The 23,264-nt window shown below is 40.9% G+C and overlaps 1 protein-coding gene across 2 annotated transcripts in view; it reads right to left on the reverse strand.

Moving 5' to 3' along the window:
• The window catches only part of LOC122816772 (tetratricopeptide repeat protein 30A), a 2,782,581-nt gene that overhangs the window by 1,058,470 nt on the left and 1,700,847 nt on the right, over nt 1-23,264 (reverse strand). The window lies entirely within an intron of this gene.

Raw genomic sequence — 23,264 nt, forward strand, 5'->3', positions numbered from 1 at the left:
CAAGAAGAATTTTTTTAACAACAAAAAGAAATAACCGTAACAATTACAACAGAAGAAGGGAAGCAATTCTCTAACTGAAACGAAGCTGCCTAGCTCAAAAGGGAGGGGGAAGTGAGAAAGATGGCCCTCTAACTTAAACGGGCAATGGCAGCCCTCTAACTTAAATGAGCTGCCAGTTTTGGTTAGGAAGACACAACAAGAACAACAAATTTCTTAACAGCACACACTAAATTAAACAACTGTGTAAAAAGGCTTTAAAACACTAAATTTAGGCCAGGATAGGAAGTAACACAGGCCTAACAAAGAAAAACAGCGGACAGAAGCAAAGCAGAAGAGCAAACTCTCTAAACTAACAGGATAACTACTTAAACACTAATCGTTAACTTATTAAACACTCAAAACACCAACTATATTAATAACAAGTAAGAAAAATGTTCCACCTTACCCAGAGCCAAAATGGAAGCACCCAATCTGTTTAGTGGCAAATGAGATCTAGGGAGCTTTACTAGGGCATGATGGGATAGGGATGCAGCCACGAGCCAGTGGAAGACGTTGAGGTTTTGTATATGGCCAAGTGGGAACCAAGGATCGGTTCCGAACCCAACCAGTGAAGAATGAAGGCGAGATAGGACAACATCACATCATCTGTTTTGGTTCCTGGACAACATCACATCATCTGTTTTGGTTCCTGCACCTGTTTGTCAACCAACTGATCTGACTCAGACAGGTCAGAACCATCCAACACCTGATCCCCATCAAAATCAGGATCCTTAAATGAATGGCCACAGGTGGAAGTACCAGCATTACTAATAGCCAAGCTATGCATCCCATAATCAACTACCTGAAGAATAAATCTAGGTATAGCCACCAATTCAGGTGAGAAACCAGACTGCTGCTCTACCTCCTGGTGGGACTTCTGTCTCTTTTTAGCATACACAACACCAGAGGGAGAATCTCTTGCAGGAGATGTATCAACCCTGGCAAAGGATTCTGCACCCCTGACTACCCCTGCACATAAAGTGTTTGGTTCTCATGTACGTTGAACCAGGCAGTTGTACAGCCCCAGAGAATGTGTCTAACCCTCATGTCACACAAAGTTGTGGCACCAAAATCACACCAGCGGACCTGGAGGTAAAAGAAGGCAAGTGGTCCGATAGGCTGCTCTTGGCTGAGACTACTGCAGAAGTCACAAGCCGTAGGCTGAGGTATATTTTTTGTTTTATTTTTATATTTTTAGGTGCAGATAGGGTACATGGTGGTGGGGGGTAAAGTATTACAGTCTATTAATATAGGGGGTAAGACACTAGCCAGGTCAGAACTAACTCAAGAGAAACAAGAAGCACAGTATCCAAAAGACAAAATTGCAATTATTTACCCTTTACACAGCTGTGAATAGACTGTTTCTATGGGGAACTTACAGAATACTGTACTAAGAAAAAAGCCGTCAATCTGAGTAGTCCAACACTAAGCTCACTTGCGTAACATAACCCCCCCCCCCCAATTAAATAAAACAGGTCTAATTTCAGCCTGATATGAATTAAGGCAACCTAAATTAGCCTTAGACCAAGATCTAAACTTAAGAAAAAAAATATTTTTTTAAACACTTTTATTGAATTATCACTTTGTGACACAGGCGTGCATATATACAAAAGTAATCAAATTATATTAAATTAGCATTAACAAACATTATACTTCGCATATATTGGTACATATCATATAACCTAAGCAACATTACATAAATTATTCAATTTTTGCCCCCTTTTTCAAACAAGAAACATCTTTATTAAACCATTACTTATGACATAAGCCATCATACATTTACATAAATGAAAACAAACCACACCAACACAATCAAAGTTGGATGCATTTTACATCACAAATTATACTGACACACTCCCAGTTGCAAACATTATACACCACTTATAATCTCCCCAATCATTTTCAGTCAAATATTACATAGCTCATTTAAGTCCTGCCTTCATTTAAACCTCATTCCTTCCCTATATGTATTCTTCCCACAATTCCCATTTTTATTTCTGTAGTTTGCTCATACCCTTTTCTAAAGATCTCCATTTCAGTTATTTTATCTCTGTTACTAGATTCACTACTTGTAATATAGTTGGTTTAGATTTTGATTTCTATTTTCTAGTAATTGCTTTTTTGGCAGCCACCATACTTAGACACAGCAAGACCTTACCAAGTCTACGGAATTCCAATTTTGTATCATAGCTCAGAATCACCTCCTTCATAGCACCGAACTGCCCACCCAGCATCTCCGTCAGTGCATCCCGCAGAGAATCCTTAAAATCCACCAACCTACCAGACTCCCAGAAAATATATCCCCAAGTACCTCTTTCTTTCCCATCACACCTCCAACATTTGCTGTTTATCTGAGGTAAAATTCTCTGGAGTCTACTTGGGGTATAAAAATAAATATCTATGTAAACATTTCCAAGCAAAAATCCTACATCTACTAGATGTTGTTGGATATTTGGGAGACATACATATATCCTCCCATTGTTTCGTTGTGAACTTCTTATCCCGTCTCTCTTCCCAATCCTTTCTAACCTCCTCTGATTGATTCTTATAGTTATCATGCAATATTTTATATGCTCTACTAATTATTCCTTTTTTAATGGCAGCTTCTGTTCTAGATTCTACTAAAAACAACCAGTGCTGATCTTTCATTTTGGGCCCCCCTATTTCTTTCTCTTTGCCTATACTCTGATATCAATCCTTGATAGGGAAGGCAATCTCTAACCTGCAGTCCAAATAAATTCTTGGCCACTTTCCATTATATTACCTTTCCCTCTCTAGTTATTTGCTCCCAATGCCTTGGTTCCTTTGCCATTTTCTCCAATAAATTTCCAGCCACCTCTTGCCTATTGTCTGTATTCCTAATTGCAGTCATCCCTATTGGCAGAATCCCCTTTTGCCATTCCCGTGTTAGCTTATTTCTTAGAATACTTTCTTCTACTTTATGGATATAATATTTTGTATGATTATTGTTATTCTCTTTAAAGGCCTGCATCAAAAATCACAGTCTCACCTTCTTTCTTGAGCTTCTCCCATTTCAACATCATCCCTTTCCACTTTGATTTACAGTTTTTTGCTTGTGCTATGTATAGGAGCCTTAACTGTGTAGCTTTGAGATACCCCCTTCAAAGTGGGGTAATCCCAATATACCCTGTTCTACTGAAAGAATCAGCTTATCCCACTTGACTCTTGCCATCTTCCCTTCCCAGATAAAGTCCTTCAGCTCTTTATTAATTGCTCTCCACAACTTCTTCTCTGGTTGATAAAAATATGCCTGATATGTGTATAAGACTAAAGGGACTAAAAACATTTTGACTGCTTGTATTTTACTATCCATATCCACATGACAAAGCTTCCATTTTTTCAGTTTTTGTATTATCTTTTGTTTAGTCTCTTCCCACATATCCTTAGCTGCCACACCAGAATATTTTTAATCCATACTCCTAAATATTTCATTTTATCATGTCCCCATAAATACAAATATTGCTGAACCAATTTGTGTGTGGGTACATAATTTACCGCTAATGCTTTTCTTTTAGCTTAATTAATTTTGTATCCCAAAAAGATTGCAAACTGTCTCAAAATGTTCCACAACACTGTAAAGCTCTTTCTGGTTTTGACAGGTACAAATAGATCCAACTTTTCTTGACTACCATACTAATTATATACTTGAATTTCTGAATCCTTTATTTTCTTTGCTAGTGGTTCTAAATATAATGAAAATAACAAATGGGAAAGAGGACACCCCTGCCTTGTTCTTTTGCTCAAGCAGAAATTATCAGAGATGACCCCACCCACTTTAATTTTCACCTCCAATCCCTCATATATCCTCCTAATCAACCTTATATTTTTCTTAGGAAATGCAAATGCTTCCATTGCCCTGCTCATAAAGCCCCAGCTTACTCTTTTTCAAGACGCACTGACAACAATGGTATCTTCTTACATTCTGCTTTCCTCTGGATCATCAGTGTCCTGTTAATGCTATAAAATGTTTGCCTCCCCTCCACAAAAACCACACTAATCCATATCTATCACTTTTGGCATGCTTTTAGCCATTATACCTGGTTTAAAGCTGCAGATAGCACCCCAGCCATATGAGGCTACTCATCTTATCATACATTCAGACCCCAACCCGTGGGCAGCAAAGCAAAAGGAGGTGGAGTTGCAATATATATATATAAAAGACATACACACCTCTAGGCTGGTCAAACAGTATGACACACAGGAGAAACTCCAGGTACATTTAACTGACAAGACCCCTATTCAAATCATAGCTAGCTACAGGCCCCCAACTTTGACTCCAGATGCCCACTCCACCAATCTGGACCTCTTTGAATCTATCAAAATTCAACTCTTTACCCTGATCCTGGGCAACTTTAACTATCCAACCAGAGACTGGAAGAAATACTCATGCCAAAACACAAATGCCCAAAGATTCCTTGATTTCGTCAATGCAAATGCCTTGGACCAGTTGGTCGACACCCCCACAAGAGGTGAAAATATCTTGGACTTGTTATTAACCAACATGACTAACCACTGCAGCATCCCTACAGTGTCGTCATCACTGGTAAGATCCGACCACAAAGCGGTCAATTTCAAAGTCACCATCTCATCTGGCCCCCTTCCCCAGCTAGGGTCAAACAAAAGAAAAGTCCCCAAAGCTGATTACACCCTCCTGAGGGAAAGTATAAACAGCTTCACAGCCCCTCCCCCTCCACAGAAACTGTCATGTATGTCCACACCTACACCAAAGTACTAAAACAGCATTTATACAGCTGCATGGAATCAGAAATACCCGATAGGACAAAATCCTCCTCCTCGAGGAAGAGTAAACTTGTCTGGTGGACATGTGCAGTAAATAAACTCTATAACAAGAGGAAAAAAATCGCTGTCCAGGACCAAGCAGGTGCCTCATTGGAAACAATCTCTCTTTAGCCTGAACAAGCAAATAAAGAGCACTAGTGAAATCCTCCAAAGCAAACTTCGAGTCCAAACTGGCCACATCTACTAAAGAAAATCATAAGGCCTTCTTCACATATGTCTGCAATCTCAAAGGAAGCACCTAGATCTGCTCAGAACTGGTGGTCAAGGACACCACATACACAAACACCGTAGATATGGCCAACCTGCTGGCAGACAGCTTCAGTGAAAACTTCACCCCTGTGTCCCATCAGTAAATCAGGACTTCCCCAGCACCTGTCCCCCCTCCCAGTATCTCTAGGGAACAAGTCATCACTGCCCTCTCAAAGGCAAAAAATACAGCCTCCATGGGACCTGATAACATCCCAGACTGCATTCTACATGAACTCAGGCAGGAACTTGTGGAACCATTAGGCACCTTATTCAACCAAAGCCTGAGTACTGGCTTCATCCCAGCCAAGTGGAGGACAGCCATTGTCATCCTTTTGTACAAAGGTGGAGCATTCACCAATCCAGGAAACTATAGACACATCAGCCTAACTACCCTGATCTGCAAGGACATGGAGAGGATTATCATGGATCTCATTAACAAAGACATGGGCAACCTCCAAACACTCGATTCCACACAGTTTTGCTTCATCAAGGGGAGGCCGTACCTGTTAAATTTGGTCGACTTCTTTGAGGCAGTCACCAAAGCCATGGACGAGGGAAGATGGTGCACATTGCCTACCTTGACCTGGCCAAAGCCTTCGATACCATTCCCCACTAAGGTATTACAGAAAAACTCTCTAAACTAGGCATCAATCCATATGATACCAGATGGGTAGTAAACTGGCTCATTGATAGAACCCACCTAGTCAAAAAAGGGGAAGCCATCTCAAGCAGTAGACCCATAATGAATGGTGTACCCCAGGGATTGGTCTTGGGACCTCTGTTGTTTGGGATATACTTTTCTGAGGTGCAGGCCAAAACCAGTGGTTTATGGCTGACAAGTTTGAAGATGACTGCAAGCTGGGTGCTGTCATCAATTCCCCTAGTGATGTGGACATCCTCCAAGAGGGTCTCACCCAAACAAATGACTGGTGCCAGAAACATGGCCTCAAACTGAAAGTAAAAAAATGCATCATCATCCCATTTGGGGAGAGTGATGTCCCCACAAATTATCACATTAATAATAAGGTCCTAAGCAGACAATCAGTCGTGAGGGACTTGGGCACCCAGGTTGATAGCAAACTGACTTTTGACCACCATACTGCCTCCAATGTACAGAAAGCTTTCTACATGGCCCACCTCATTAGTAAAGATAGCTCATCCAGGGACAAGGTAGTCATGACATCCCCTGTATTCTTCCCTTATAAGATCCATTATAGAGTAACAATGCCTCTTTTTGGCACGTACCTCATAAAGCACATACAGCAGCTGGAGAGACCACAGAGGTTCCTCATCAGGAGAATCCAGGGCCTCAAACATCTACCCTACACAGATAGGTTAAAGACCCTTGTTAATATAATTCACTACTCTTTCTTTTTTGTATTTATCTGTGAGACCACTGACATTTAAAGACATTACAGAAAGCATCATTGCATTAAAAAGTTATTATTCCCACTTTTTATGTATAACACCTTTTTATTACATGTCTAGTTTCAGCTTTTATGTTACATGCATACACTGTTTGACAGGCTGAACTTTTATACCGTTGTTTTTTGTCATATTCATTTGAGCCTATGTCACATCTTACAAAACCTTTTGTTTTATTGAAAGCCTCAAACAAAAAAAACAACACACCCCAATAGCCCCCCTAAAACCTATTAACTTAATACTAACACAAGAAACTATGTACATCTTCAAATAATAAAGTTTTAACCTCCTGAAAGGAACAAAAGTTCCAAACTGACAGCCACGCTTACAGACTTGTGTTAACCTAAATGAAAGGTTAAACATGCTTAGACGCATTGTGCAGCCTGTGCTTCTACTAAGTGCTAATTTGTTTTTGTCTTTTCTTTATAGCTCTCCCAGCTGGGAAAACCCCTGAATGCTTTCAGAGAGCATTATGTCCAAGCCAATTTCTCTCCTAAGTTTTTTTTCCTTCAGCCAATCACACTCCACCAGCCTGCAGCCAGTTTCTCTTTATCAGACTGTCTCCATGGAGACATGAGAACCAGGCAGCCAGTTTTTCTTTATCAGACTGTTTCCATGGAAACATGAAGACCAGCTGCAGAATTGCTACTTAGCATACAATGTTTTTGCTAGAAAAATGCCTCATAATATTTCAACATTTTTTAATTTACTTGCTTACTCTTAAAACTTGTTACTAAATCAATCTAAGATCCTTAATTCAGTCATTTCCCCATGCAAGAGAAAAAGCACATTCATTTTTCTTTTGTCATGCTCTTTTAACCAGGCTTTTTTCTATGCATTGCCTACATTTCTTAAAACCGAACAAGAAGAGAGAGAGAAGGGAGAAAGAAAAGAAAAAAAAAACAGCAGCACCTGTTTACAATCCCCATTACACTTAAAATAACTGAGAAACATTTACTTTATAGCATGCAAAAAAAAAAACATACACCACAAAAATAGTACTAATAAGAAAAAAATATTTACTTACAGTTCACTTGCTCCCTCCTATTCCCCTCCCCAAAACATTTTTTGAACGTCAATGCCACAAAGTAGGACATATACTTTAGAGTCCTCCACAAGTCCAACAAATTCTAAAAAAAGTCAAATATTTCCAGATTTTCTTGTTCTGTCATATTTCACACTTATAATTAATGTAATCCCACATTAAGTTACTGGTTTTATTACTGTTCATCTCCATCTCCCAAATCCTGTTGCTGCTTTATTTCCAAAGTACTCTCAATTCTTGTAGTAAGCTCTTGTCTTCCCTTCCTTCACTCCACCATTTTCCATTGAAATACTCAAAAAAGTTTCACAGGTACAGGCATTCTGTGGTCTTTAATACCAGAAGAACAAGAAGCAGAATCTCTTTCTGTTTCACAGCTCACTTTTTGTTGCACAAAAAGAAGTTATATACTCACCATAACATTCCATCTGTGTTATCCATTTTCATTCAGCCTTAACATATAGGATTAGAAAAGACCTCAGATCTGACTTGGCCATTATTACAGCTTGCAGAAGCCTACAAACTCTCAAGCTCTTCCCTACCCACAATGCTCTGGTCCCTTCTCACCTCAGATAATGCATATAGCTTGACAGAAGAAGAAGAATTATAAACAAAGAACTATGCAAGATGCCATCACTAGAGTTCAAATCCAAGGGAGCAAGGAATGCTGACTGTGTTCTCACAAACATGTTTCTTGACAGAGAGGATTTGAAACAAAAAAGGCCAGGGGTTGGAGGGTGGGGAGTTAAGGCTGAATGAAAATGGATAACACAGATGGAACACTATGGTAAGTACGTAACTCCTTTATCTAATGTTGTCAATTTTCATTCATCTTCAATGTATGGGAGAGAGTCCCTAGCTACCTCAGCCTTGGGTGGACCCTAAGGAAGGATGTTTTTGAGAACGGCTGAACCAAATGCCATTCTTCTCCTTGAGACAATATCTAGTTTGTACTGGTTGATAAAGGTATGTGGCTTTGACTAAGTAGCAGCTGTGCAAATATCATCCATGGAGGCTCTAGACTGAAAAAAAATATGGATGCTGCCACAGATCTGGTAGAATGAGCTCTTATAGTCTTGTGGAAGGACACATTCAATTTTGCATACACCAAAGAAATAAGTTCTGTTATCCATCTGGCTATAGTTAATTTCTTGACAGGTTGCTCCAACCTTTGGTGTGTAAAGGAAATGAAAAGTTGGTCTGGTTTCCTGAAACCCTTTGTACAATGCAAATAGTAACACAAGTGTCTATGGACATCCAATGAATGCAGCAAGAATCCCTCTTGGTTACTGAAATTTGGAAAAAATACTGGAAGATGAATGGCTTGATTAATATTGGATTCTGACACCACCTTTGGTATAAAGGAAGCACTGGTCCATAAGGTAACCCAATCCTTGTGAAAGACCAAGTAAGGGGGTTTCAGGATGAAGTGTGAAGCTCTGATAATTCTCCTGGCCTAGGTAATAGCAACCAGGAAGGGTGTCTTCCAAGTCAGGTATTTTAAATCACAAAAATTGTGTAATCTCACATGGAAATTTGAAATTGCTATAAGCTGAGCTTTAACAGTAGATGTGCTTGCTCCTTTATTAAACAATTCTGCTAGAAATTCCATGATTGCATATGCAGGAGTTGTAAAGGGTTCTATGTGATTTTTCCCTGCCCAATAAACAAATCTTTTCCACTTGCTTTTTTACAATTTCCTAGTAGGAGGGTTTATGGGACAATAAGAAAATAGAACGGACTGGGGAAGAAAGCATAGGCTGCCTGGCCATCAACAGAACTGGAGAAACCATGCCTTCAGTTTGAGGTTGGGAAGGGCTGAGTGAATCAGTCCTGTAGGATGGGACAAAAGGTCTGGAGTTGGATCCAGAATCCAAGGTGGAGATAGTAGGTGAGGCCAAAGAAAGGTGAACCACACTTGTGGGGGCCAGTAAGCTGCAATGAGGATTACTCTGCTCTTCAATCTGACTGCCTTCTACAAGAATCTGGGGATCTAGGGAATTAGGGCATAGGCGTATAACAGCCTGGGGGGCTAATCATGGAGAAGAGCTCCCCTCAGAGACTCCCCTGCCAGGGGGTTTAGGGCAAAGAAGCTGTGGAATTTGTTGTTTAGGGAAGATGCAAACAAATCACATCAAGGCTAACCTCATTGACAAAAAATCTATTTCACCACTTTGTGGTTGAGGGACCAATTGTGAGGTAATAGAATGGACCTGTTGGGTTTGTCTGCTATAAGACTGGACATCCCTGGAATGTGCATTGCCACCAGAAAGCAACTGGAGGCTATTGCCCACTGCCACACTCCGAGGGCTTCTTGACACAGGTGTAAGACTTGGTTCCTCCTTGCTTGCTGATATACAAAACTACCAATATACTGTCTGTTTGAACTGCAATTGTTCTGAGAGGGAGAGAATCTTGGAATGTTTGACAGTGATATGCAGATTGGCCTCTATGGGGGACCAAGTGCCTTGGACTGTCTTCTCTAGATAATGGCTCCCCACCTAGTCTGAGAAGCATCTGTGGCTACTATGGCCTTGGGCTGAGGAGGTATGAATGGGTGACCCTGTAGTGACTGGCATCACTGTGTCTACCATGAGAGGTAATTTTTGCATATCTTAGTCACTCTTATTTTTGCAGACATAGGGTGAGTGAAAAAAGATCACTGGGTTTGTAGCATCTATTGTAAAACATTAATGTGATACCTTTCTAGGGATACTGAAGTTCTGGCTGCTGCCATTGAGCCCGGAGCCTGCAGAACTTTTCTGGCTGATATCATCAAACTGCAAAGGATTCTCCTGACTTGGCTTCTGATGTTCTGTACTCATAGTAATGGGATGGACACAAGCATGGATTGAGTGTCGAAGATTGTGCTGATGAATTCCAGTTTCTGTGTGGGGTGCAAGTGTGACTTTTTGTAATTTACTGTGATCCTTAGAATTAAGCACGTTTTTAGTACCCGGTCTCTAACTTGTACCAAATGATGCCTGGCTGGAGCGGTGATGAGCCAGTCATCCAAATATGGCAACACCCAGATTCCCCACAGCCTTAGATGGGCTGCTACCACTGCCATGCATTTGATAAATACCCTGGGGGCTGTGGTGAGGCCAAAGGGCAGTGTTCTGAATACTGACTGGCTCCCACTCAGAAGTGGAAGTACCTCCTGGACCATCGGTTCATCTTTATGTGACAGTTTGGATCCTGGAGGTCTGTCGAACACACCCAGTATTCCTTCCCTAAAAAGGAGAGAATTGACTGCACCATGACCATCTGGAACTCGGTCTGCATGACTGGCTTGTTTAACTTGCTGAGATCCAAAATGTTTTTCCAGTCCCCTGTCTTTTTTGGAACCAAAAGGAACCTTGATTAAGTTCTGGATCCCATCTGGTCTGGTGGGAAGACTAACCACCTTTTTGTTTCAGGAGCTCGAGAATGTCTGCAAAGGAAATTATTTTGGGTGGTGATTTGGGAGACCCCTCTCCTTTATCAAAGTTGGTATCAGTGTTGAAGAACTCTTCGGGTGCATCCAGGTGTTTCCTCTTACACAGTCTCTTCCTAGGGACTTCCTCGGTGGGGTGGTCTGGGGAAGTATCAGAAGAGCTAGGGATCCAAGACTGGGTAGACTGGAAACTCTGGGCCAGCTGTTCCCTAGGTGTAGAATGTTGATGATCACATAAAGTCAGCTGGATGGTCAGGGGTGGACCTGAGGGGGGATCCACCTGATCTGTGGAGACAGAGTAGACCCTCTTCACCAACTCAAAGGTTGACCTCCCTGGGGAGGAGAAGACCAGTGGAACAGAGAGCGCTAAAGTCCCTGGTTCACTGGCTTTCCATTCCCCACATGTTATCCACCAGAGGAGGAAGCCAAAACTGAGCTGTCAAGTGCCGAAGCTCTGACTGGAAGAAAAAGTTCTGAAAATCTCAGAGTCAGTCTAATCCTCCCTGGATCTGACGTGAAAGCTTTGGCTCCGAGAGCCACCTGGATGTGAACACGTCAGAGCCAATGAGCTCAGAGTCATTGTCGAATCTAAAGACAACAGAAGTCTTCTCGGATCAGACACAGATGGACCCAGAGTATGGATCCGAGAACTCTGAAACCTCAGGTTGAGTCAGAGGAGAAGTAGACATTGGAGGGAGTCTCTGATCTGATGGGGTCGGAACCATAAGGGCACCCTTTTGAAGTTGCGCTATGACTAGTTCCCTCACCATCCTAGCCACATCCACCTCTGTAAAGTTCCTAGTAGAGCAAGAGGACACAACTGAAGCAGGCCTAAAATGCCTCTCTAGGAAGGGAGAAGGCACCGCAGATGTAATCTGTCTATTAACTGCAAGCAAGCAGTTCAAGGAAGGGGCTTTGGATCCTAGGTCTTAGGATCAGAAGCAATCTTATTCTTTGGGTCCTGGCAACACAAGTTATGTCAGTTCCTATGGCTTGGATGCCATTGAAGATGTCAGATCTGACCTAAGCACCTTCTTTTTTGGCTCCAACAAGGAAATAGCTTTGGCCAATCTGGATTGTTTGGAGTAATCCCTATGTTTGGAGGTTGAAGGTTGACCACCAGCAATGGCCTGCGAAATAGATGAAGACAACAGCCCTTTCAAGATCAGCTTGTTCTTACGCTCTATGAGGCCCTGAGGATTACAGGCCTCACAGATGCCACATTGCTGGTTGAGGTGATCTGGTCCCAGCCAGTAAATGAACATAAATTAAACTGCCCGTCTGAAAAGAGCATCCTGTCCGCATTGTCTGCACTTCTTGAACCCTTTTTCGGACATGTTCCAAGAGCAAAACAGTATTCCACACACAGAATACAACTCACATGCACAGCAAAGAGAAATAAAGATAATATTTTTTTTTACATAAAGGAAAAGGGGAAGAAAAAGAAATACCAACAATGGTAATTAAGAAGACCAAAAAGGTCACAGGGAGAAAATCTAAATAGAATATCTTTACCAAAAATCCCAAATCTGCCTGCAAACACTCTACTCTTATCCAATATGCAGATGACTCCACCCTCATTCACCTCCTCTAATAACATAGATCATCTCCTCTCCCTCATGCAAAACACATTTAACTCCGTCGAAAAATGGCTCAATGATAATCAGTTTATCCTAAATCCTAAGAAAACTAAACTATTGCTCTTACTTCCTAAATCACTCTCTGATCACAAATCTTCTTTTTCCATCTCTTCACTTGATAGCACCATCATCAAAAGCTGACCCTGACAAAAAACTTCTTGGCACCATAATAGATGACCAACTTAAATTTGACCAGCATATTCACCTTTGTATAAAAAAAAAAAAAATCACCAAAAATTGGGAATACTATATCGAAACAAAAAATTCCTTACTCCCGAAGCTGAACTATCCTTTGCTAGAGCATTCCTACTACCTGGCCTCCTCTGTGCTGCTCCCATCCTCACAAGCCTGCAATCCACATTAATCTCACAACTTGGACAGACCTATAATAAAATCGCCAGATTTGCAACAAACCAACCTCACAGAACCCACCATTGCTTTGCACTAACACAACTGCAATGGCCTGAACTCCTTCACAAACTTCTTATAACTCAACTTCATGTCACCCACTCCATCCTTTACAAGCCTAATGCCTGCCCCTCCCTCTCCATTCTAGTCTCCTTCTACATCCCCTCCAGATCACTCAGGAGCTCTGACCAACAGCTCCTAGACATACATGTACCAAATAGAAATACAGATAAACTTCTCCATAACCACAATGTGTCTTCACCTTGGAACGAACTTCCTTACTCCATTAGAAACACCTCAAATACTTCTCTGCTCAAAAAGCAACTTAAACTGTTCCTCTTAAGCTCCAGGATCTGTCCATGCCAGGAGCCTACCTAACCTATTTCCATCCTTTTCAACCTCACATAATTGTTTTCATCTCATCTCTCTACCTCTATCAACATCACAACCTATCTTTCGCTTTTTCATATTCCCTTCATATAGCTGCATTCTCTACTCAGGTTATATCACTTCTCAGTATCCACTGCAGATATTTCTTCCAAAACAGTGTAATCGGTGTAGGTTTGCATCTGAATTCTTTGCACTTAATCCTATTTTTTACTATCACCACTAAGATATGTATGCTTTTGTTATAATCAGTTTTGTCACTCACTTTCAGCTGTTAAAATTGAGATATTTATGCTGATATCATAATCAATTTTGTCACTAACTTTCAAGTGTGAAAATTGTTTCTTGTGTAAATATTCATCATTGTACTGTTGCACACTAATTACTTTGTATATAGTTTCTCTTCCTTTTCACTGCAGGAAGATGTTCATTATCTGAAATATAGTCCTTAACTCTGACAGACAACTCAAATTATCCTAAAAAGTTAACTAACAACAGATGTTGCATCCACATGCAATATACTGAACTACAAACTGCGAAAGTCTAATGACTAAAATTATTAACCAACAGTAATCCTCAATGATTTTTTTTCAGAAAATGAAGAATTTAATGAAGGACACACACACCCCTCAACCTCTTGGTGTGAGAATTTTGGACACAGCCAAAATGATGGACAAAATCAGAAAGGCAGGGAAATTGCTTAAATATTTCTTTAACTCAAAAAGTTGACAGAAGAGCATATTTTGCATCAACAATGAAAGCAAAAAGTTTGCTTTCTCAGAGCAATAGGAAGTATGCAACTCTAATGCCTGGCATTAGTGACTTACTGTAATTCTCAAACATTTTATGAGGGGCGGTGCAATAATATGAAGCAAAATCAGGAAGAGTTGAGAGGTAAGCTCCTACTTACAAACTGATACAAGTCCCCTTCCTCTCCCTCATTTCTCTGCAGCCAAATGCTATTACTTTGAGTCAAGAAATGTACACTGAACCAATAGATGTCTATCCTTCGGCAGCTGCTAGTGACCCATCAATGACTCAGTAAACTAAAAGCCCTGGATGTTTTTTTTTGAATATGCTCGAAACACAAACTTATAAAATCTCACCTAACATTGGTTTCCATTTGACTGTGACTAGGTCCACAAAACTAATCTCTCACCGACTCAATGGAAGACAGGAATTTGGAGCAGTTTGCAATCAAAGCAGGGCAGGTGATCTTATAAAGGCAGAAACTAGAGCACTCTGTGAAATGCAGGGCAGCTGAGAGGTATGTATAGTAATAATCCATGACTCAGTGTGGGGAGTTAAGCATGGCTATCAATATAACACTGTAGCGTGGAACTGCTTTGTCTTGTAGTAGTTTACCTCCATCTCCTGCATCTGGGGATGGCTTAATAATGCACTGTGCATGTAAGGGACATGTATGTCCTGATGTCTGCACAGTGCAGTATGGTAAATACAGTTTTATGTCATTTTTATGGCACCGACAGTACACATGCATACTGTTGCTTTTAGAACAGGATACTATAGGGACGGCTCTTGCCGCCCCTATAGTGCCTTTTTTAGGCAAGGTTCAAATGACAAATTCCCCACCATAACAGGAACAGGCAAGCAAAAACTGAGGGTAATGCTACTCAATGCTAGAAGTCTAAATCTCAAAATGCACTCACTTGAGGCACTCCTTAAAATAGAGAACATTGATATCTGTGCAGTGACTGAGACCTGGTTCAAGGCTCCAGAGAGCACCCCTGCACTACCAGGCTATAACTCATACCACACTTTTCGGCCATGTAACCTGGACCGAAACACTAAAGCGGAGGTGTGTCCATATTCATTAAGAATATCCACACCTCCAGGCTAGTTGCTCAGCATAATGCATCCGAGGTTATCCAAGTGCAACTAACTCTGGGCAAAACTGCAATCCAAATTGTAGCTTGCTACAGATCCCCCACCATGCCCCAGGATTCCCACTCCTCTTTTCTTGATGTACAGGAAAATATTAGGGTTCAACCAAACACCCTAATAATGGGTGACTTCAACTACACCACCATTAACTGGGAAAACTATTCGTGTACCAACTCCTTAGCTCAACGCTTTCTGGAATTCATAAACTCCAATGCCCCAGATCAATTTATCCACACCCCCACCAGGGGCAACAATATCCTAGACCTAGTCATTACCAACATGAGCGACCAGTGTTCCACACCTAAAGTCAACTCCTCGTTGGTCCGATCCGACCATAAGCTAATCACCATGGATATCCACATCTCGCCCCATCCCCCATTAAGGAAACCACGGTAAAAAAATTCTCCAAAGCCAACTTCATGCTTCTTAAGACAGAAGTGGTGAACTTCATGACACCCATGCAGATGGACAATACAGTTACAACTGCTGAATCCTACACAAATGCACTCTATAAGCACTTATACAAGTGCAGGGATCGTGCTATCCCAAACAGAACCAAGACGCTATCCTTCAAAAACAGGAAGCCAATCTGGTGGTCCCATACCATAAACAAACTGTACAACAGAAGGAAGAAACTGTTACAAAAGAGAGTAAAATCCCATGAGTGGAGGAGTTCCCTGGTCAGCCTCAGTAAGAAGCTGAGATCCCTTATAAGATCCTCCAAAGCTAGCTACGAAAACAAAATCGCCACTTATTCTAAGGACAACCACAAAGCATTATATAGCTATGTCAAGAATCTCTATGGCAACACCGAGATCTGCTCTGAGTTACAGCACAACGGCAAGAAAATTACAGAACCAACTGATATTGCCAACATCCTGGCAGATAGGTTCAGTGCTAACTTTACCCCTCCTCACCCCCTAAAGGGTCCATATCTATACAGGAAGAATACAGAGTCCCTGTAATCACAACTATACAGATAAAAGCTGCACTCTCTAAAGCCAAAAACACAGCATCCATGGGACCGGACAACATCTCAGGCTGTCAGGCTGCGTATTACATGAACTTCAGAACAAACTGGCTCCCCACCTAAGCACCATGTTCAATAATAGCCTCACATCAGGCTATGTGTCCACTGAATGGCGCACAGTTATCCCACTCCACAAAGGGGGAGCCACCACTGATCCCAGGAACTATCGCCCTATTAGCCTGACGAGCCTGGTCTGCAAGGCCATGGAACGTATCATCATGGAACTCATAAACAAAGACAATGGTAACCTCCAAACTCTGGATCCCACCCAGTTTGGGTTTGTGAAAGGCAGATCATGCCTCCTGAACCTGATCGACTTCTTTGAGGCAGTCACCAAAGCCGTAGATGAGGAGACACCATCCCTCATTCTGGAATTATAGCTAAACTCACTAAACTAGGTATAAATCCCTATGTCACAAGATGGGTTGCCAACTGGCTCACTGACAGAACCCACACTGTAAAAGTTGCAGACACCAAATCTGATCTCAAACCAGTGACAAGTGGAGTACCACAGGGTTCATTCCTGGGACCTCTCCTGTTTGGTATCTACTTCTCTGAAGTACAGGCTAACACAGAAGGCCTCTAGCTAACGAAGTCCGTAGATGACTGCAAACTAGGAGCCATAGTCAAGTCCCCAAATGATGTGGACATCCTACAGAAGGGCCTCGCTGAGACAGATGCCTGGTGTCAGAGCCATGGCCTCAAGCTAAATGCCAAAAGGTGCAGTGTCATCCCCTTTGATAAAAACTCTGTACCCATGAACTACCACATAGGTAGCAATCTACTTAACACCGATGTGTGATAAGAGACCCTGGGACCCAGGTGGACAGTAGTCTCTCCTTTGATAGTCACATCGCCACAGTAGTCAGGAAGTCCTTTTACGTGGCACACCTCATCATAAAAGGGTTCTCATCCAGGAAAAATGGTCATTGTTCCCCTCTACACGATACCCATGACCTACCACATAGGTAGCAATCTACTTAACACCGATGTGTGATAAGAAACCTTGGGACCCAGGTGGACAGTAGTCTCTCCTTTGATAGTCACATCGCCACAGTAGTCAGGAAGTCCTTCTACGTGGCACACCTCACCATAAAAGGGTTCTCATCCAGGAAAAAAGAGGTCATTGTTCCCCTCTACACGATACTCATTAGACCCATTATAGAGTACAACGCCCCTTTTGGAATGTACCTCACAAGACATCTGCAGCTGCTGGAAAGGCCACAGAAGTACCTCACAAAGAGGATTACTGGCCTCAAACAAATGCCCTACACTGACCGTCTCAAAAAACTCCAGCTTTACTCCGTAGCATATCGCCTACTCTGAGGTAATCTCTGCCTAACATATAAAGCTATGTCAAACCCAGAGCTGTTGGACATGCTACACCTAAAGAAATCCCAATCCCTCTGAGCTACATGCTATATGGACCTAAACCTTGTCACCACAATAAACAGGACATGCTGGAGGGATAGATTCCTGTCCCAGAGACTTCCCATACTCTGGAACAGGCTACTCATCTATGTCAAGCAAAGTTCTTCATTAGCACTCTTCAAGAAAAATCTTGATGAGTGGATGGGAAATAGGAAATACACCCCAGGGATCACTTCTGTGTCTCAGCTTGACAGTGGCAAAGGAAAATAATTTTCTTGGGTGGTGTAAGCCAGGGAACCTTGTTGGCTAGGCTTACATAGGCCCTTGGGCCAATAGCCTAGTACCTACCTATGAACCTGTGGGCTCCTAACATTCTGATAGCAACTTTGGATCAGTTTTTAAAAAGTGTTTCTCAATCCACTTATTTATTTATTTAATGTAAAGTGGGAGGGGGGGCAACCTGATGGTACTTGCATTTCTTTTCTCTCTTTAGTAGAATGGAGAATGTAATATCTGTAGCTTTTGTTATCAGCAGTTACAGCTGCTGGATGACTTCTTGTGATCAATGGCAGATTTAAACCAGGCATGCTAACTGCTGTCACGAATCAGGATGCAGATTTTTGAATATCAAGGTGGTAACATATAATTAATAATATACACATGTATATTATATCATTTTGTTATTTATTTATTGGCATTTATTTACCAAGTAAGCCCACTGGGCCAAACAGAGCCCATTTTCAGTGGAGGCCCGGGGAGACAATCTCCACATGAAACACAAACAGAAAACATAGTTCAACAATGTATACATTTTGAATATATAGGACCTATGCAGGAAAACATTTCTAAAAGGTAGAACACTTAGAGTATATACAACACTTGATACACACTTAACAAAACTAGATACAATGTAGTACAAATGAAGCTGACATAGAAGTATGGAAAATATTAAAAAATATATGTACATAATAAACTAAATTACAATGTAATACAGGTAAGTACATATAGTATTATGAGTGAAAATAAGAAGCTAAGTCTACAGAAAATTAACTGAGATTTCAAACAGGGAAAGGCATTTAGTGGCTAAAGCAGTTATAGTGTATGTGATAGAATATGAGAAGGAACATGCAGAAAGTTATGAGTGACAAAAGTAGAGGTAGAAAGAAGAGGAGAAATAGATATGGATACTGGGAGAGAATGTCATAAGTAGTAATAGAAATACGTAAGTAACAAGGAAAAAGGAAATAGTAGAAAGGCCCTAAGCTCTAGGTAATGGCTGCAGGAGGCTTAGTGCAGGTAAATATCCATTTGGAATAGAGGTATGTGCGTAGGGCGATTTTAAAGAAAGACGTATACTGCATAGTGAAAATAGCTGAAGGAAGGCTGTTCTACGTTTTAGCTATTACCCAGGAGTATAGCAGTTGACCAGCAGGTAATTTAGGCTTTTGAATTTGGAGGCGGTGTTAGTTTTCTGATCTTAGAGATCTACTGGGGTTATAATGGGAGAATAATGAATGACTTTAAGGCAGGACAGTCCTGTGGTTTAGTAAGTAATTTGTGTGTGGTGGTTAACTGAAGATAAGTAAGATAGTGGGGGAATTCAAGCCAGTTTAATGTATTTAGAGGGATACAGTGATGGGTGGAGTGGTGGTTGTTTGTTGCAAATATGCCTGTCTTGTGGTGTCCGTGATTTGGGTTTCTGTAATGTGGGATTTCGATAAAGCAAAGTAAACTCCATAGTACACATGGGTGTAAAGGACTTAAATTATACCTCCCTGGACTATATGAAGAAAGACAAAGAATGATGACACAATATGAACAAAAGATTACTGACTTCAACATTGGTTTAGCTTCTGGGGTCTTTCAAAAGTGGTCTAACATATCAGCCTGGGAGAACATGGTAGATAGTCCTCACTGCTTTGCCAGGGATGGCCTGCACCTGTTCCCTCAAAGGCTTTTGTATACTGGCTAAAACCATGTCCACCTATGCAGTGCCTTTTTTAGGCAACAACAGTCCTCAAAAGCTTACAAAATAACAATACAGAATCTACATAACAAAGATATTGCTGTTCAACACTAGGATCTTTAACAAAGAACTCCACTCTCTGCAAACACTCTTTACCATGGGAAATACTGATACATGCATTGTCAGAAAGACATGGTTCAAGACCACTGAAAGCACCTCAGCAGTGCAGATTTTCACTGCCGGCTAAACATTCAGGCCCACTGCACTTGAGAAGGTACTAATAAACACTTTGCCTCTAGACTAGTTAGACAAAATCCATGCCTCCCTCAGCCATAACTCCTACCTGACGAGTATGGAGTTCCTAAGCACTAAGCCAAACACCATTCTCCTATAGGACTTTAACTACCCTTCCATTAACTGGAAGACATATACATTCTCTAACATGTCTGCCAAGAGATTTTTGGACTTTATCAGTATAAACTCTCTGGGACCCATTAGTCTGCACATCAACCAAAGGTGATAAATTCCTCATTGTAAACTCACCAGTGGACACCAAGATCCTCCAAGAGGGCCTTTCCAAAATCAATAGTTGGTGTCAAACCACGTATTAAAACTAAATGACAAGAAATGCATAATAGTATCCTTCGGCAAGCAAAAAGACCATTGTAATTATTAAGCTGACAACACCACCCTGAAAACTGATCCAAATTTAGGGGGCTGGGAACCCATGTAGACAATGAACTGTCCTTCGATCACCACGTAACCACTATTGTAAAAAAGTCCTGTTTATTGCACAACTTATTACTAAGGGTATTCCACTGTTATCTGCATTTCATCCAGATGATCACTCAGTATAATATCACCATCAATATGCATCTGTCCAAACATTTGACACAACTTGAATGTCCACAATGATTTCTTACTAAGAAAATCAAGGGCCTAAATCATAAAACTATGCAATCTTTCTCAAAGTCTTGTCCCTCTTCTCAATGTTATACTGAGAAGCGATCTCTGCCTACCGTAGAGTTTCAACAGACCTTATCCTGTTAGCTCTACTGCACATTCACAAGGCCAATGGAGACAAACACCCACTCAAAAGATCTAAATCTCTTTTGCAACATAAATAGAACATGCTAGAGAGATAGACATGTATCACATAAAATACCACTTCATTGGAACCACCTTTCTCTACACATAAAGCAAAGTATTTCTCTTACACTATTCAATAATAATCTAGACAAATGGATGGGTAACCACACATCTACCCCATTTTAGCACCCTTGCCCCACATAGATAAGGGCAACATGTAAATGTTCTGCTCATCTCTGGGTTTTTCAAACTTAAAATATAAGGCTAAAAACTTCACGGGAATGTTTGGGTAAGCTTCTAAAAATACTCACAGATCAATAGCCTAGTAAGTACCTATGAACCTATGATGCATTATCTTCATATACCTTTTCCTCGGGAGAAAAGGACCTTTTGATGGAAGTTCAAGTACTCTTATAAAGCACTCACATACAATTTGTTGTATATACAGGAAGGCAGAGGACTATAAGGATGTACCACATAATCTGTGTGTGGGTATAGAGGGGGCATATAGTCATCCTCATGCCAAGAGAGGGGCTTCTATTATGTTTTATTTTGCTCTCAAGAACATTCATCTATAGCATCAAAGCATATGCTTTCAATGCAAAAAAAAAAAAGACATGCTCTGGCTAATGGGAAATGAATGCAAGTCCTTGCTTGTAGACTAGTAGCTTCTGGTACACAGTATTAAACTATTCACAGGCAAACTGTTAATAATCAAAGCAGAAAACAAAAATACAAGAACAGTTGCAAATCATTCCACAAGGGATAACACCTCTTAAGCAGTGACTATTTCACCCTTATCTACTGTTACACATTTCAGATCTGCTGTGTCCAGCACAGGTAGGATAACTATGCAAGGCACTGATAAAGGTAATGATGCAGCTGATGTTTATTTATGAAGCTTGAACTATCAGAAGGAACTCTGCTCCTTCAGCACTTCTGTGACGGCCAAATGTGCAAGCTCAAATGTAGCTAGTAAAGCACTTGCATTTTTTTAAATGATTTCTCTACTTTATCAGACCTTTGTAGTCTGCATCTGAAGGCATGAAACCAACACTGGTCTTTGCATGGGAAACAAGAAGCTGAAAAAATCAATCCACAACATGAGAAATATAATGCAGGTAAATCCTCAATCTAAAAATTTACTATTATCATGGCCCTCCTTGAAGAAAGCTGCAAAGCACTAAGATATGGAAAATAGGAATCAAGTGATTTCATAACTGCACTTTGGGTATAACTATTGTTGTTAAACGGGTGAAGAATTTTTGTTGCTAGCAGTTCAAAAATTCAGACAACAATGCACACACAATGGCAGAAAACAGAGAAGCGAAGGGGTATAGTAAAGATGGACTACTTCACAAAAGACAGTATTCCATGATGCTGTGCACAAACAGTGCCTGTTTTTGAATCACAGCTATAACTAGGGTGGGGTGAAAGGGGTTGCTGCCCAAAGCACAAGGTTTTAAAGGACAAGACTGACAGGTGCTGATCTATGCCAATGCAATACCAGTTTTACGCTCGCTTGCATGCATGTATACTGTGCAGCAAATGTAGCAAGCAATTTACCACAGTAACAGAAGAGCTTTTTTTAGGAGGGGAGGGTGGACTGGGGGAATCTTGCACTTGGGAAGACATTTTAGTTGCGAGGAAGGCACCAGTTTGAGGAAATGCTCAGTGACAAATGACCCAGCTATAGTTCTGTTCTGAAATGACCCTTCTAAAACATATGACTTCTATGGGGTTCCCACTGTCTCTAGCATACAAAATAAATAACAAAACCCTATAAAGTCATAATCCAAGAAGAGATGTGTGATCTAAACGACAGTGCAAAGGAAATTATGACAGACTGGGACATAAACAACTAGGTAGACGATGTTTCAAAACCGTCAACAGTTTCACAATGGGTGAGTTCTACAGAACAGCTGTTGAGGAATTTGATGTGCTGCTGCCATCTGGTGGAGATTATATGACAACTGTAAAAACAGTAAAATAAGATGCCTGACAAAGCTAGTAATAAGGAATACAACACTGAATTGCTCAGTTATCACTTTAAGCCGCAGCCATTTAGGAGGATGATAGTAATCTGATGGCTTTAAACATCCTGTATGCCAAGTAACTAAACATAACTTGAAGCAAGTCAAAGTCTTAGCTTCCCTCATTCCTAATGGAAGATTATTCTCTAGGATTGTCTTAGTCATAAATCTCTCTGTGCTATTAATATGCCATTTGCATCTGGAGTATAACAGGGTAAGTAATTTTAGTAATTATGTGACAATCAAAACATACAAGTGCTATTAAACTACAACTGCTTTGCAAACTGTACTTAACATAACACTGGATCCATGTCATCCACAGTCTGTCCACTTTGACTAGTGGGAATTCAGCAATTAAGCAGATCCAGTCTGGCAGTTCTATCACTTCTCTAAGCACTCAGTCTCGAGGCCGTTCCTTGTTTG

This window comes from Protopterus annectens, chromosome 12.part0 (assembly GCF_019279795.1).
Source record: "Protopterus annectens isolate FY-2018-M chromosome 12.part0, PAN1.0, whole genome shotgun sequence".
NCBI classification, from domain to species: Eukaryota; Metazoa; Chordata; order Ceratodontiformes; family Protopteridae; genus Protopterus; species Protopterus annectens.